At 38.6% G+C, this 15137-nt stretch overlaps 1 protein-coding gene across 4 annotated transcripts in view; it reads left to right on the plus strand.

Annotated features, from left to right (window-relative positions):
- Nucleotides 1-15137, plus strand: part of SLC20A2 (solute carrier family 20 member 2) — a 103108-nt gene that overhangs the window by 25045 nt on the left and 62926 nt on the right. The window contains exon 1 of one of the 4 annotated variants that reach the window (XM_007522750.3): nucleotides 12779-13016. The exons of the other annotated variants lie outside the window; for them this stretch is intronic. The gene's annotated coding sequence lies outside the window, so the exon portion shown is untranslated. Of the gene's footprint in view, nucleotides 1-12778; nucleotides 13017-15137 lie in introns of those variants that run through there. 4 annotated transcript variants of the gene reach the window in all.

Here is a 15137-nt window from a genome sequence, read left to right on the forward strand (position 1 = left end):
TGTTGTCAAGTTTTGTTGTTTTTTTTTAATGTAGAGCTTAAAAAAAAATCACTGTATCTCATATTTGTAATTTTAGAAAAGTTTGTGGCTACTTCTGATACCATGATTTGCAATATTTTTGTTTTATTGCTAGAGCCTTTCACATTCATGAATCCATTGTTCCTTGGCTGTTCTGTTTTATTTATTTATTTATTTAATTTCAGAGAAAGAAATAGACTGAGGGGGGAGGAAGAGAGAGAGAGACTATAGCACTGTCTTAACCATCAGGGAGCTCCCTTGGAGTGCTGTGATGCTCCCATGCAATGTCAGGGTTTAAACCTAGGACTTTGTATATCATGGGCATTACCCTACTGAGTAAGTTCCTTCCTCACCCCTTCTATAATTTTTTATAGCAGTGAAAAGACTGGGGTTAGGGGTTGAGAAGTGGGCTCTACTACTTGGTGACTATATGACTGTGTGTGTGTGTGTGTGTGTGTGTGTGTTCGTGTGTGTGTGTGTGTGTGTGTGTGTTCGTTCCTCTGGTTAAAGGGAAGGGAAGAACATTGCTTAGACCATTGAGAGAAAGTATGCACTTAGCATGAGGCCAGCACATAAAGCATATTATCTTGAATACAACATAATCTCTAACTTATATTTTATATTCCAGCCCCCAGCCCTTCCTCCTTTCATACTAAACTTATTCCTGCTCTACCCTCCTGTCTGATTGGGCTTTTTTGTTTGTTTGTTTTTCTTAATGCATGGGTGCCACTCACCAGAAGTAGTACAGAGAGAAATGCAGAAGAAGTTGTACTCTGGAGTCATAGTCTGGGATTAAATTCCTGTTCTACTACTTTGCACTATGTGACTTTAGACAAGCTGCTTACTGTCTCTAACTCTCTCTGTTTCTTGAGTTATGAAATAGTTGTGATAGCCTATCAATCTGTCATGTAGATTTTGGATAATTCAGTGAAATACACACTTCTTAAGCACTTAGTATGGTTCGTGACACTTAAGTAAGTGCTCAGTCCATTTTATTCTTTGTAACTCTCAAGCTAGAAATGGTGGTAGAGTCATTCTTAATTCATTACTTTTCTTTCCTTGAAAGTAATAAATATTATTGATTGTACCTGAAAGGTTTCTCCTTTTATTCATCATTGGTATTTCAATCAGTGATTCTTAGCTTGAATCCATTACTTGAAGTGTTAATCTCCTAAAATTGTCCATTTTTTAAATATTTATTTATTTTCCTGTTTGTTGCCCTTGTTTTAACATTGTTGTGGTTATTATTGTTGTTATTGATGTCGTTGTTGGATGGGACAGAGAGAAATAGAGAGAGATGGGGAAGACAGAGAGGGGGAGAGAAAGATACCTGCAGACCTCCTTCACCGCCTGTGAAGTGACTCCCTTGCAGGTGGGGAGCCTGGGCCTCGAACTGGGATCCTTACACTGGTCTTTGCGCTTTACGCCACATGTGCTTAACCCGCTACGCCATCGCCCAACTCCCTTATTGTCCATTTTTTGACGTGTGTTTTTCTAAGGATTAGGCCTGTAGCCTGATAAAATTATTATCATGCCTCTACAATTGTGTTGCTTACAGTGGTAGTTTCTACCCCTGACCACATATAAGAATGATAGCACGGCAGGGGAAATAGCATAATGGTTATGCAAACAGACCCTCATACCTGAGGCTCTGAGGTCCCAGATTCAGTCTCCTGCACCACCATAAGCCAGAGCTGAGCAGTGCTCTGATAATAATATATTTTTTAAAAATTATAGCCAGTTAATTGATGGTAACAAATGTTCCTCATCGGTATTTTTGTTTCAGGGTTTCCTAGGAGATTCTGATGTATAACAAGAATTGAGAGCCTCAGAACTATGGAATAATTGACTTAACTTGGCACCTCAACCTAGTGTCAATCCACTTTCTCAGCCTGATCTTCTAGGCCATCACTTTCTCTGTGGACACATACTTTTTACTATTTCTAGAATGTACTGTATTCTTTTCTACCGTTGAGTTTTTTTGTCTGTACCATCTGCCTAAAATGTCTTTTACCCCATTTCTTGCCTGCATATTCACCCTCTACTGCACTGAACTAGAAGACAAGATCTTATTACATCATTTAAATTTTTTTTTTTTTTGGCCTCCAGGATTACTGCTGGGGCTCAGTGCTCACACCACGAATCTACTGTTCCTGGAGGCTATTTTTTTCCCCGTTTGTTGCTCTTGTTGTTTTATTGTTGTTGTGGTTAATTATTATTATTGCTGTTATTGATGTCGTTGTTGTTGGATAGGATAGAGAGAAATAGAGAGAGGAGGAGAAGACATGGGGAGAGAAAGACACCTGCAGACCTGCTTCACCACTTGTGAAGCGACTCCCCTACAGGTGGGGAGCCGGGGGCTCAAACTGGGATCCTTGTGTTGGTCCTTGTGCTTTGCACTATGTGCACATAACCTGCTGCACTACTGCCTGACCCCCTAAAAAATTTTAATACATTACATCTCTAGCAGGCTTAAAAGCTCCTTGAGTCTGATGAAGAAATAAATGAAAATAAATAAAACAGCATCTTGCTCTGGGGAATTGGGAACTCCATTGGGGTTGGAGAATATAGTAAATATGGCATATGGAATCTGGATACAAATGTATAGTAGAAGTTGATCACAACTTTTTTTTTTTTTTTTTTTTTTTACTTTTTTAAAAAAGGAAGATCAAAGTATATGAAATCTTTCATCTGGGACTAAGAGGAGCCAGACCAGCTAAATAACTCCCTAACATTGTTTGACATTAATGAACATAATAACATGAAGCCATGTCTCATCTGTCTCCTGGAACTCTCCAGAGATTTCTGAATAAGAGATGAGGAATCAACCATTATGATGATGAGAGTTGTTTATTTTGCCCAGTGAACTGTCCTAACTTAGTTACTGATTTAAAGATATCCTTATATGGAACGTTCTAGCATTATATGTTTCTAATTTAGATCTCACCCCTGGCCTGTGTGTTTTAGCTGCTCCCCAGACCTTTTCTTGGCTATTTTTAATACATTTTTCCTCAGTGGGCCTCAGAATTGTTTAACGCTTCAAAACAGTCATAAATGGGATTTATTCTTCCTGTTTCCTCAATGTCGGTGCTTAATTTAAGTTATAGGTAACTTAGATGATTAAAATGACTCCAGAGAAATTCTTTTAACTATAGCTTGGAAGATGTTTGGGTAGTATTTATTTGCCCTTTTGTTTTAATTATTTTACTCACCCAAACACTACACTCTTTTAAGGAGAAATGACTTATTTAGCATTTTTGTAAAGAACAGTGACTGTTAGTCTGATATCATGGTTTGAGTTCTAGTTACGATGTGTTGTGTATAAACAACTAATAACCTTGGCCTAAATGAGTTAGTTGAATCCCTGTTTGAATAATAAGGACAAGCGTTTTATTTTGACAAGTTTTTTTCTTTTACTTTGTGGAGCCAGGAGCTCAACGCATGCATGGCGTCACCTTCCAGCTCACTTTTTCATTCAGATAAAGAGAGAGGGAGAGGCACCACAGTACCATAGCTTCTCCCAGTGTCGTAGCACTTCAGATATGGTGCCAGGGTTCAAACACAGATATACGGAAAGTCTCACACTCTACCCAGTAAACGTTTTCATCAGCCTCTTAAAAGTGTTGTATTATTATTACTATGTATTATTTTATTTTTACCAGACCACTGCTCTGCTAAACTTCAGTTTATGGAAGTGCTGGGGATTGAACCAGGGACCTGTGGTGCATAAACACTATGCTATTACTCCAGCCCTGAAGGTGTTTTTTGTTTGTTTGTTTTAAAAAAAGCTTTAAATCTGGATTTATTAAGAGCTTCCTTTCATATGTTTTATGTGAAAGTGTTAGCTTGTGAAACTAAAAACAATGTATGTTATTGCCACCAGGGTTTTCATTGGGCCTCAGTATTGGTGCTACACTGCTCCTAGCAGGCCCCCTCCCCTCCCCTCCCCTTTCCCTCCCCTCCCCTTTCCCTTCCCCTCCCCTTTCCCTTCCCCTCCCCCTTCCCTTTTCCCTTCCCCTCCCCCTTCCCTTTTCCCTTCCCCTCCCCCTTCCCTTTCCTTTCCTTTCCCCTCCCCTCCCCTCCCCTTTCCTTTTCCCTTTCCCTTCCCCTTTCCCTTCCCCTCCCCTTCCCCTTCCCCTCCCTTCCCTCTCCCCTCCTTCCTTCTTTCCTTCCTTCCTCCCTCCCTCCTTTCCTCCCTTCCCCCTCCCTCCTTTCCTCCCTTCCCCCTCCCTCCCGCCCGCCCTTCCTTCCTTCCTTCCTTCCTTCCTTCCTTCCTTCCTTCTTTCCTTCTCCTTCTTATTTGATAGCACAGAAATTGAGAGGAGAGAAGAGAGAATAGGAGAGAGAGAGACATGTGCAGACCTGCTTCACTACTTGTAAAGTGTCCCCCATGCAGGTGGGAAGTGGGGGCTTGAATCCTGCCGGTCCTTGTCCATGGCCTTCACCAGGTATGCCACATTCTGGCCCCTAAAAATCAAAAGTACCAGGAAATATACCCTGGCAATTGGAAGAAAAAAAATAAGAAAAATAAGCCAATTATTACAATGAAAGCATTAAGGTCTAAAATGGATAATTCTCTACTATTTCATATCTATAGTCAACCTCTGCTATCCTGGCAATGTTTGTCCACTCTTCTTTTTGTGAACCAGGACCTATGTTAGTTAACTAGTCTCTTAGATTCTAAGAGCATAATTATAATAATATAATATAACTTAATTTTTCTCAGGTTTTCTTTGTCACTGCTTTGAGAAAAGAACATTCATTGAAACTTTAAAATCAAATACTTAGTGTATAAAAGATATAGTGGTTCGAGCCCCCAGCTCCCCACCTGCAGGGGAGTCGCTTCACAAGCAGGTCTGCAGGTGTCTTTCTCTTCCCCTCTCTGTCTTTCCCTCCTCTCTCCATTTCTCTCTGTCCTATCCAACAATGATGACATTAGGAGCAACAACAATAATAACTACAACAATAAAACAACAAGGGCAACAAAAAGGAATAAATAAATATTTTTTTAAAAAGATAGTCATGGATATTTATCAAGATAGTAAGCCATACCCTCGTATTAAAATTAGTCACTTTCTAGATTCTTGTAGTTAAGTTAAATTAGAATCTTTTATTAATATTTCATCTTTGAGTTTGATTTTGAACTGTTTACCTTAAAGTGAACAATTGTTTAATTTGGGAACTAAACTAGTTGTGAACAGACTACATCCACTAACAGCAAAACTATTAAAGATGAGAAAATAACATTGTTTTTCTTTGATAGAGGCTAAGAGAGAGATTTAGAAGGGGAGAGAGAGTGAGCACTGCTTCATTGCTCAGGAAACTTTCCCCACAGGTGCAGACTGTAGGTGGGGACCAGGGCCTTGAACCTGGGTCCGTGCACACTGTAATGTGTGCACCTAACCTGGTGTCCCATAAATTCACCCTTCTAAATAGCTTTTCTTTAACTGGATGGAGAAAACAGAAACAGGCATTTATGACTAGCAAGTTAGCACAGCTTGTGACTTCAGTGATTTCTGATTCAAGCAATCAGCAGATTTGAGAATACAGCTTAATTTGTAATGGCTAGAATTTACTACCTTTGTGTAAGGTACTTTAGCGCACCTGATTTAGCACATATGTTACAATGCACAGTGATGCAGGTCTTGCTGACCTACCTTTTAAATTACTGTGGCTCCAAATCTCATATTTTTTTCCTCAAATCTAAAATTACAGTCATTTAAAGTTTTTTTGTTGCTTTTTTTTTTTTTTACATTAGTTTGAATACTAATACAGCATTGAGGTTCAGAGTCTATTTAAGAAACCTATGCTTATTTTTTTTTCCATTTAAGATGTATTTCTGCAGGGCTGGGCAGTGGCCCACCCCGTTGAATGCACGTGTTACCATGTGCAAGGATCCGAGTTTAAACCCTCAGTCCCTACTTACAGTGCTTGGTAAGCAGTGCTGCAAATGTCTGCCTCCCCCTACCCCCCACCCCTACACACCTCAGTTTCTCTCTGTCATATCAAATAAAACAGAAAAAAAAAAAAAAAGGCTGCTGGGAATAGTGGGCTGCTAGTGCTAACCCTGTGCCCCAGTTTCTCTGTAAACTTCAGATGGGGGAAAATGTGCTTAGCACCTACTATATATATCAATACCTACTAAGGCGATAGAAGTATTTATTCATATACTTTGGCCTATCCATTCTTCTGTTTGTCTCTGTGTTCATAAGCATATATTCATTTTTGAAAAATGGAGGGCTGGGGAGATAGCATGATGGGTATGCAAAAAGATTTTCATTCCTGAGGCACCACAGGTCCCAGATTCGATTCAGTCCCCAGCATCACCATAAGCCAGAACTGAGCAGTGCTCTGGTAGAAGGAAAAAAAAAAAAAAAAAGCATTGTTGGGATAGCTGTTGTACATGCTTTTCAAATGTGAACACTATTGTTCATAGTCATCCTATGAAGCTGTATATAGTCACTCCCATTTTAAAAGTGATGAAGCAGAATGCTTACGCTCTAGAGCTTGATCTCAAGTTATGCTTTCATTTGGATACTTCATAGCACAAACTTGGAGAAGTTAAGGAACTTTACTAGTAGTCAGAATTAATATTAGTTAAGCTGAGAGCTGAATTCATTCCATTAGCACACATTGTAATTTTTATTTTTTCTTTGCTTCTTATTGGGATGACTTTTTATTCTTTGAGATGCTTACTAATTCTTTTACACAGTAGAAAACTTAATTACATCATTGTATCTCCTATCAGATTATAAGCCTCTTAACAGGCAGAACTGTCATTCATACCATTGTATGGCATACAGCTTTCCTACTATTCTTATAAATCTTGTAAATACTTGAGTGTCTCATAATAGCAGGAAGCAGTGTTTAACAAATGTTTATTAAATGAACTGCTATTAGGATTGGAAAGCAGGGGTAAAAATTCCATTAGAATTCTAAGATTTAAAAAAAATCAACTGTGTTAAAATAAGTAATGGGGGGGGCAGAGCAAAATGGTTATGCAAAAAGACTTTCGTGCCAGAGGCTCCAAAGTCCCAGGTTCAATTCCTTGAACCACCTTAAACCAAGCTAAGCAGTACTCTGGTTAGAAAAAAAAAAAAAAGTTGGCTACTGTGTATATCTTTTAAACTTACAAAAAATGCTAAATAAAAAAATATTTCAAAAGAATTATTCTTCAAGTTAGATTAAATTATGCCAGTGTAATTGTACAGTGTAGGATAACAGAAAACAATGTTTATTAGCATATATGGTTATAGCATCTCCTATTAGAACTATGTATACCAGAGGAGTCATATGTTGTCATTTCAAATTATAGATTGAAACAAATAGAGAGCACTTACTATTTTAGCAGTTTTATAGTCAGATCATATCACTGTCTGCTTTTTAGCATAAGAGTTTTTTGTTGTTGTTGTTAATATTTGTTTTATTCCATTTGTGCTAAAGAGATGCCAGAGCACCATTCCAGTACATGTGGTGCCAGGGATCAAACCAGAGTAATTATGTCCCCAGCCATAAGCACAATAGTTGGTATAGCAGATAAAGTAAATGTAGTAATCATAGTTGTGAATTCTAAGAACTAGATAATAATCTGGGAGTTTTCACAGTGCTACAGCACCAGACTTGCAAGATAAAGTCCTGAGTTTGAACCCTGCTACCACATATGCCAGAGTGTTGTTCTGCTCTCTCCTATGAAATAAATAAAGTAACTCTTTAGAGAATAAGAATAAAATTGAAATAAGTTTTAAAACACATTTATTTATCTTGGATAGAGAGAGAAATTGAGAGGAAAGGGGATGACAGAAACAGGGAATAAGGGAAACAACCTGTAGAACTGTTTCTTCATGAGGCTTCCCCACTGCAAGTGGGCAACAGGGGCTTGAACAAGGGTCCTTCCTTGTACACTGTAATGTGTGTTCTCGACCAGGTGCACCACCGCCTGGCCACTATAATTGAGAGTTTTAAAAGGTTTTATTAGGAAATAAATGGAGCATTGTGAACTTTCAAAGATATGTATACTAGTGAGCTTTTGCTGCACAGCAAACCACCTAATAACTAGTAACTTAGAAAAATAAGCATTTGTTGGCCAGGAAAATAGCTCACTTGCATAGTGCACTACTTTGCCATGTACATGGCCCAGGTTTGAACCAGGCCCCCACTGCGTTGAAGGAAATTTTGGTGCTGTGTCATCCCCCTCCCATTGCCTCTCTGCTTCTGTCTCTATCTGAAGAAAAAGAAAAGCATTTTTATATCTTACAAATCTGCTTGTGACCTAGATGGTTTTCTGGCATGGGGTAGCCTAGTTGGTCCCTGCAGTTAATTGGCAGCTTGGCAGGGCCACAGGGTCAGGGTGGCCTCACGGATGTCAAGCAGTTGTCTTATTCTGGCTGCTGTATGGCCCTCAGCGGCAAATCTTTGCTCTTTGGGTTCTTTCCATCCTTGGTAGGCTAAGCTAGGGAATTTGCTCAGTTTGTGTCCCTGGATTCCATTTCAGTGTTAGGCTAGCAGGATGAGATAATGAGAACAGTTGAGCAGGCCACAGCAGGTCTTTCTGACTCCAGAGCTACTATCCAAACAAGATTTTCTTCCCAAATAGATTCTTTTAGCAAAATCTTTTTATTTATTTATTATTGAAGAGAGGAAGTGAGATGGGAGAGGGAGATAAAGAGACAGAGAAACCCCTCCAGCCCTTCTTCACCAGTAGTGAAGCTTTCCTCCTGCAAGTGAGGAGCAGCGGCTTGAACGCAGATCCTTACGCATTGTAATACGTGTGCTTAACCAGGTATACCACCGCCTGGCCCCTCCCAAATAGATTTTTTAAATTATTTATTTTTAAATTTACTTATTAGGTAGAGACAGAGAGAAATCAAGAGGGAATGGGGAGATAAAGAGAGAGAAAGATACTTGTAGCACTACTTCACTGTTCATGAAGCTTCCTCCCCACAAATGGGGACTGGAGGTTTGATCCTGGGTCCTTGTGCACTGTAACATCTGCGTTCAACCCAGTGTGCCACTGTCTAGCCCATTTTCAAAGCAGAAAAAAAATCCTTTGAGTATTTATATCACCTACTGACAAGCTGTCAGCCCTCATGAAGTGTGAATTTTTCCCCCTTTCAACTCTTTCCCTTACTTTAACTACCTTCACTCTCTTGAGCAAAGAACTAGATTAAACTTGAAAATGATAAATAGTTGAAAATGGAAACTTTACTGCTAGCTTTAGTTCTAATTTTTAACATTTTTTGCTATTTGTGACTAATAGGTCACAAGATTGTATCTAGTTCTAATTTTAAAATATTTTGGAATAACTGAACTTCTGAGCTTCCAAACTAAAACTCAGAATCCTGAAATATTCCAAAACATTTATAAAGCGGCCTTCACTGATAAAATAAACTAACATGTCCAAAGCTCTAATGTCTCAGGTTCAGTCCCCAGCACCACCATAAGTCAAGTTGAGCAGTGTTCTGGGAAAATAAATAAAAATAAACTGGGATGGGGGAGACATCATAATGGTTATGTAAAACGACTCTTGGGCTCCAAAGTTCCAGGTTCAGTTCCCTGCACCACCATAAGCCAGCTGAGCAGTGCTTTGGTCTCTCTCGTTAAAATGAAAATAAAATGTATTTTGCAAACAAAACAAATAAAATGCACGCACACGCACGCGACACCTGTGTGCTCTTCTAGCATGTTGCCTATCACTGTGCCTTCACACTTACTGGATGCTGTGTTTGCTGGATGGGTCTGACCCCCTACTGCACTATGGGCTGCTTGCACACAGAAACTGTTTTCTCTCTTTGTCCCCAGCATCTTACTTCAGAAGGTCTCAGCTGCCATTGTTACGTGATTTTGTAACTGAATTCCATACCTAGAGAGAGATTCTTTTCTTTCCCACACCCTATTTTGGTCTGTTTGTTCTCCTTTGTATCCCTTTCTCCTCACAGTCTGTCTTGATTCTTCAAAATTCTTCTGCTTTCCAAATTGTCTTACCAACTTACTATTCCTTTTATATCCATTACATATTGCAGTGACAGTACCTTGGACATATTGAATTTAATAAAAATAGATTACTGAAAGCTAATTGTGTGTGTGTTTTTTTTTCTTACTGTGACTGCCAGAAAATTTTATGTGCTCTAGAGGGTTGATGTTCAAATCAGTTTATTGATGGGTTCACTAAATAATTCTTTAAAATTATTCATTGTTCTCTTTTCTTGAACTCAAGATTCCATAAGTCACTACACTTCACTTGCACAGTCCAGGGTGCCTAGTCTTCCCCACCCACACACAAATTCTTGAGAATAAATGGGAAGAATACACTTGTATTTAAAGATAGACATAGGTTTCTTTTTCTGCTACTGCCATTAGTATCCCTGGAACATAAGTGCAGCTGACTCTTAAATTATTTTCACTAATGAAAAGGAAGCAGTAGAGTGACTAATACAGAGGCTACACTATTTTCTTTGGAATGTTTTGGTTCTCGCATTTTTGGACAGGTGTGGCTGCTGCTGAAAGAAACAGCAGAGTCATGTACTCAGCATAGTTCACAGGAGGAACTGGAAAACTGCTCAGCATCCCCTGTCTTTGGTGTAGTGGGTGTAGGATCCATCTTGTTTTTTCTCCAGTGCTAAAGTCTACACATAAGCTTGGTAGTGTGCATTTCACACTTTCTAGTTTCGGGGAGAAGTAATATTTTTGTTCAGTGACTCTTTTACTGAACTGTTACGTAATAGGGCAAGGATAATCGTCAAAAACAGTGTGTCAGAAAGTAACCTTTATGTTCTCCTTTGGCATTAAGAATTCCAGTCAGTTTGCTGAAGATCACTGGTTTATAAATCAGAAGTTAGCCATATATAGTTAAGTACTGATGTCTTTGCTTTTGACACGGAGTGGGAAATGCACACCTCCAATGACTTTTGAGTTGGGGTGGTAGTGAGTGCATGCCAGCTTCTGTTTCACAGGGGTGGAGCAGATGCTAGTTATAACTGTTTAGAGTTGGTTGGGCAGTGGGAGTGGAATCCCAAACTAGCAGCCAGCAGTTTTTGTAGACAACCTAGGCAGGGGATTTTGCTGGTGGTGACCGGCTTATGCCAATGAAAATCAGTCCACCTGCCACTTTGGGCATGTATGCCACAAGTGGATAGGACTTTATAAGCACATAGCTATGACTTAAGGATCCATGGTTGGTTTTATTTTGTTTATTTTCTTTTTTGGTCATTGCCAGGACATCACTGCTTTGTGCCTGTTCTTTCAGGTGTATATATGTAGAGAGAGACAGAGACAGTACAGCATTGAAGCTTCCCTCACTGGCATGGCACTCCCTCCTGGGGTACCAGGGCTTGAACCTGGATCTTATGCATGGCAAAGCAGGTGGCCTTCCAGGTGAATGTTAACACATACTTACCTGTAATAGTCAAGGAGCAAACCCTTCCAGCTCCAACCTGGGACTTGGGATTTAAAGAAAAGTTTCTAGAAGTCATGATCACTTTTTAATTAGGAAAACAAATGACTGAAAAGACCTATGGGGTTATATAGGGTGAGAGAATGGAGGAATCTGTTAATCTGGAGAGTTGGGCAAGTCCTTGAATTTTCATTTACCAATCATTTTTTGGTTTTTTTTTTTTTTAGAGTGACATTCAATGAAGCCTTCCTTATTTTTTTATATTTTATTTAAACGAGAAATTAATAGGGAAGGAAGAGGTCAAGAGGGAGAGAGGAAGAGAGACAACTGCAGCACTGCTTCACTGCCTGTGAAACTTTCCCTCTCCAGCTGGGCCTGGGGGTATCACTGGGTCCTCACACATTGTAACATTCTTGCTTTACCAGGTGCACCAGTGCCCTGACCCTGTCCATCTGTTTTTTTAAAAATGAGAACAGTGGCATCTTCCAGAGATGATTGGAGATTTGACTGGTGTTTGAAATGTGCCGTGCCATGTTAAAGTATCCAGTGTATATTACCTGAAATTAAATGTCAAACAAGGTAGTCTGAACCATCATGGGTTCAGTAGTCTTTGATAGAACTATACCTATAGAATATTTCTTTTTTTTTTTTAAAGAAAAATTTCCTGCTACTCTAAATAGCTTTCAAATATCAGCTGTATGCTTGAGTTCAGCTGTTAAAACTTGACCTTCCACACGTTTTAGCTGTATGGCTTAGTACCTTTGGAGAACACTATACCAGTTCCAGTCAACTAGGTAGTTGCATACATTTCCAAATACTCCTTACCAAAGAGGATGACTTTTGCAAATATTTGAGATATTTGCTCACAGTTGTAATTTATTAGTAACCTATGTCGTTGTAGCCACTCCTCTTCTGCACTTGGGAAGTGCAGATGACGAAGCCAAGAAACAAGTCAATGAAATTTTAGTTTATTTTTACCAAGAAAAAAAGGCTTGCATAACAGGCTTACTGGCATGTGTATTTGGTGCTGAATTAATGTCACTTTGAATCACATCGAATCATCCAACTTAACTCATCTGACTGTATGCTCTTCTACTTCATTTTTCCTTGTGAAGAGCACACAGCACTGCCACCTTGTTGCCAAAGTTTTGTTGGGTTTGAATGTGCTTAGAAGTCAAGGGAATGCCTGTTGTGAAAAAGCTTGCTCTTTTCTCCTTGTTAGTACTTGCGAAAACAACTTACAAGAAGTTAGTAGTACTTGGACTGAACTCAGTAATTTGCATAATCATGATGCTGTGTATTGTTCACCAGAACACGCCCCTTAGCCAAATTTCCCACTAAGAGGACACCAGTGTTGTCCTAGTGAATAAATCCCGGTGCACATGATGCAAGTCAACGAGTTCCTGCCTGCTGTGCGGGTGCAGTTAATTTTAGCCAGGGTTTGTTCTCCGAGTTGTAAAACTGTTTACCCAAGTAGAAGTTAGTAGGCTGAAATGTGACTTCTCAGCCTAGTGTGATAGGATATCTATTTTAGAACCACAGATTGTATTTAGAATTTAGAGAGCAACCTCCTGAAGAATTGCAGTTCAGAATCCCTTTGAAAGGACTTGTGAGTACTGGGTAAAATTTTATGGTTTCTCTTTTTCTTTCCTCCTTAAATCTTTTTTCTGAATGATGTTATCACCAAAATGTTTGTCTGTTGGGTAAACCGGAAACATTAGGAGTGGATTCTTTAGAGGATTCTAAGAATGGTGGCAAACAGGTTTTTCTTTTAATGTATATGTTGTACTGCAAGAAGTATGCTTTACTCAGTTTTCCCAAGAGATAGTGTTCCGATTCTTATTTTTATCTTTACAAAAGCAATCTGTAAATAATTACTTATGTTATCTGTTAAAATATTTGATGAGTGGAAATAGTTATGCCATTGAGCTTTATTTTCCTAGGTTACCTAATGTTTAGGGGGGAAAGTTTTAAAGTGTATTCTTGTTATATCTTATTTACCCTGAGCTCACGTTTATTACAGAAATAATGGGAAAAACCAAATGTTGTTTTGTAAAATGTATAGATGGGCAATATTTTATTTTTTTAGGAGGATTTAGCACTTAAAAATAGATCAGTGCACTGCTAAAGCGAACTGTTAAAAAAAGTAGATTTAGGAAGAAGGCTTTAGAAAGTAATTGGAAATATCTCCTGAAAATTAACCAAAGGGTATGACATTCTCTAATCTTAACTACTCTTAACTGAGCAAGTCACTGTCAGCTTTAATTCAGACTGAAGAAAATGTAAGATTTCAATGTTGAACATTTTAAATTAACTCTGATCACCTTACTTAGTTCAAAGTGTGTTTCATGGCAGACAATCTGTTTGTAACACAGATCAGACAGATTCCTGAATCAACAGGTATATTATGTCCCTTCTAAGAACATTGATTCTACTGAAGCAATTTTAATAGGGGGTATGATAACTGCTTACCAGGTACTCACCTCTCTTTCTCTCTCTCTCTCTCTCTTTCTCTCTCTCTCTCTTACTCATTTTCCCATTTTGAAAAGCTTTCTTTAAGGATTATTTGTTATTATGTGTTGTCTGATTTTAAATACAGTGATTTAAGGTGTCAACAATGAAAGGAAATGTTTCTCTAGTACATTTAGTAGGAAAAGAATGTAAGAAGGGAAAATAGAACTGAGTCTTGGACTATTTTTAGAAGGAAACTTTTTAAAGCCCACTTTTTTTTTTTGAGTAGACATTCATAGTCCAGATTAATTGTGATTATAACAGAAACCTGCAATGCCATCTTCAAAATACAGACTTTGTTCCAATATGTGCTTCATAACATATGAGTAATGTACTTATTTCTACTTTTAGTTGTTAATATGATGCCATAAGAGTCTTGGTGGAATGTTTTTAAAGGAGTAAAATTTTTTTATTAGATCTTTTTCCAGCTGTTATTCATTTGATCATTCGTAATTTAATCCCACAAAACAGAAAAGCTGCTAATATTTTGTTCATTTTTAAATTTAACCTGAGTTTCTGTAGGTGTTTATTGCTAAGAAGCATTTTTGTATTTAAATTTGTTTTTATCTGTTATTAATAGTTCATTACAACAATGTAAGATTATAATGTATAGTTCCACACCACCACCAAAGTTCTGTATCCCCACCCTCAGAAGCATTTATTCTTCTAGAAGAAGTTGCAGAAATGCTCATAAACACTTCCAGAGTGTTTGAGTTTATGACTTATGTGCTGTGAGAAAGTGATATAGTGAATGGAAGAGGAGATGGCTTTAATTCTCAATAGTCAGTGTGGAGTTTTCTGGTGTTTGCTGTGCTGTGACTCTCTCCACTGCCCATGAGCCTCTGGAAAGGATACTGGTTATGGTTCCCTCTTGAGTGGAGACAGTTGATGAGTTATGACCTTGGTCCTGACAAATCCCAGCCGCTCAATTCAAACTCACAAATGGAGTGTCCAGAAGCCAAGACATATGGACATCTTTGTAGCCTATAGAATTTGTGGGCTCATGACTTGTGTAATGTAGCCTTTCTTTGAGGTGTTTGTGTCTCCTCTCCACCCTCCGCACTACGGTTAACTTGTGCATATCTGAGCAGTCCTGGTTAAGATCTTTCAGTGGCAGCTTGCCTGCTACTCTTGGTCTTTTCCTTCTTAAAATAGTTGTAGACCCAGAGCTCTTATTCAGAGCAGCTCCTGGTTCCATAGATTTCTTTACTGTCACTTT

This window comes from Erinaceus europaeus, chromosome 2, assembly GCF_950295315.1.
Source record: "Erinaceus europaeus chromosome 2, mEriEur2.1, whole genome shotgun sequence".
NCBI lineage: Eukaryota > Metazoa > Chordata > Mammalia > Eulipotyphla > Erinaceidae > Erinaceus > Erinaceus europaeus.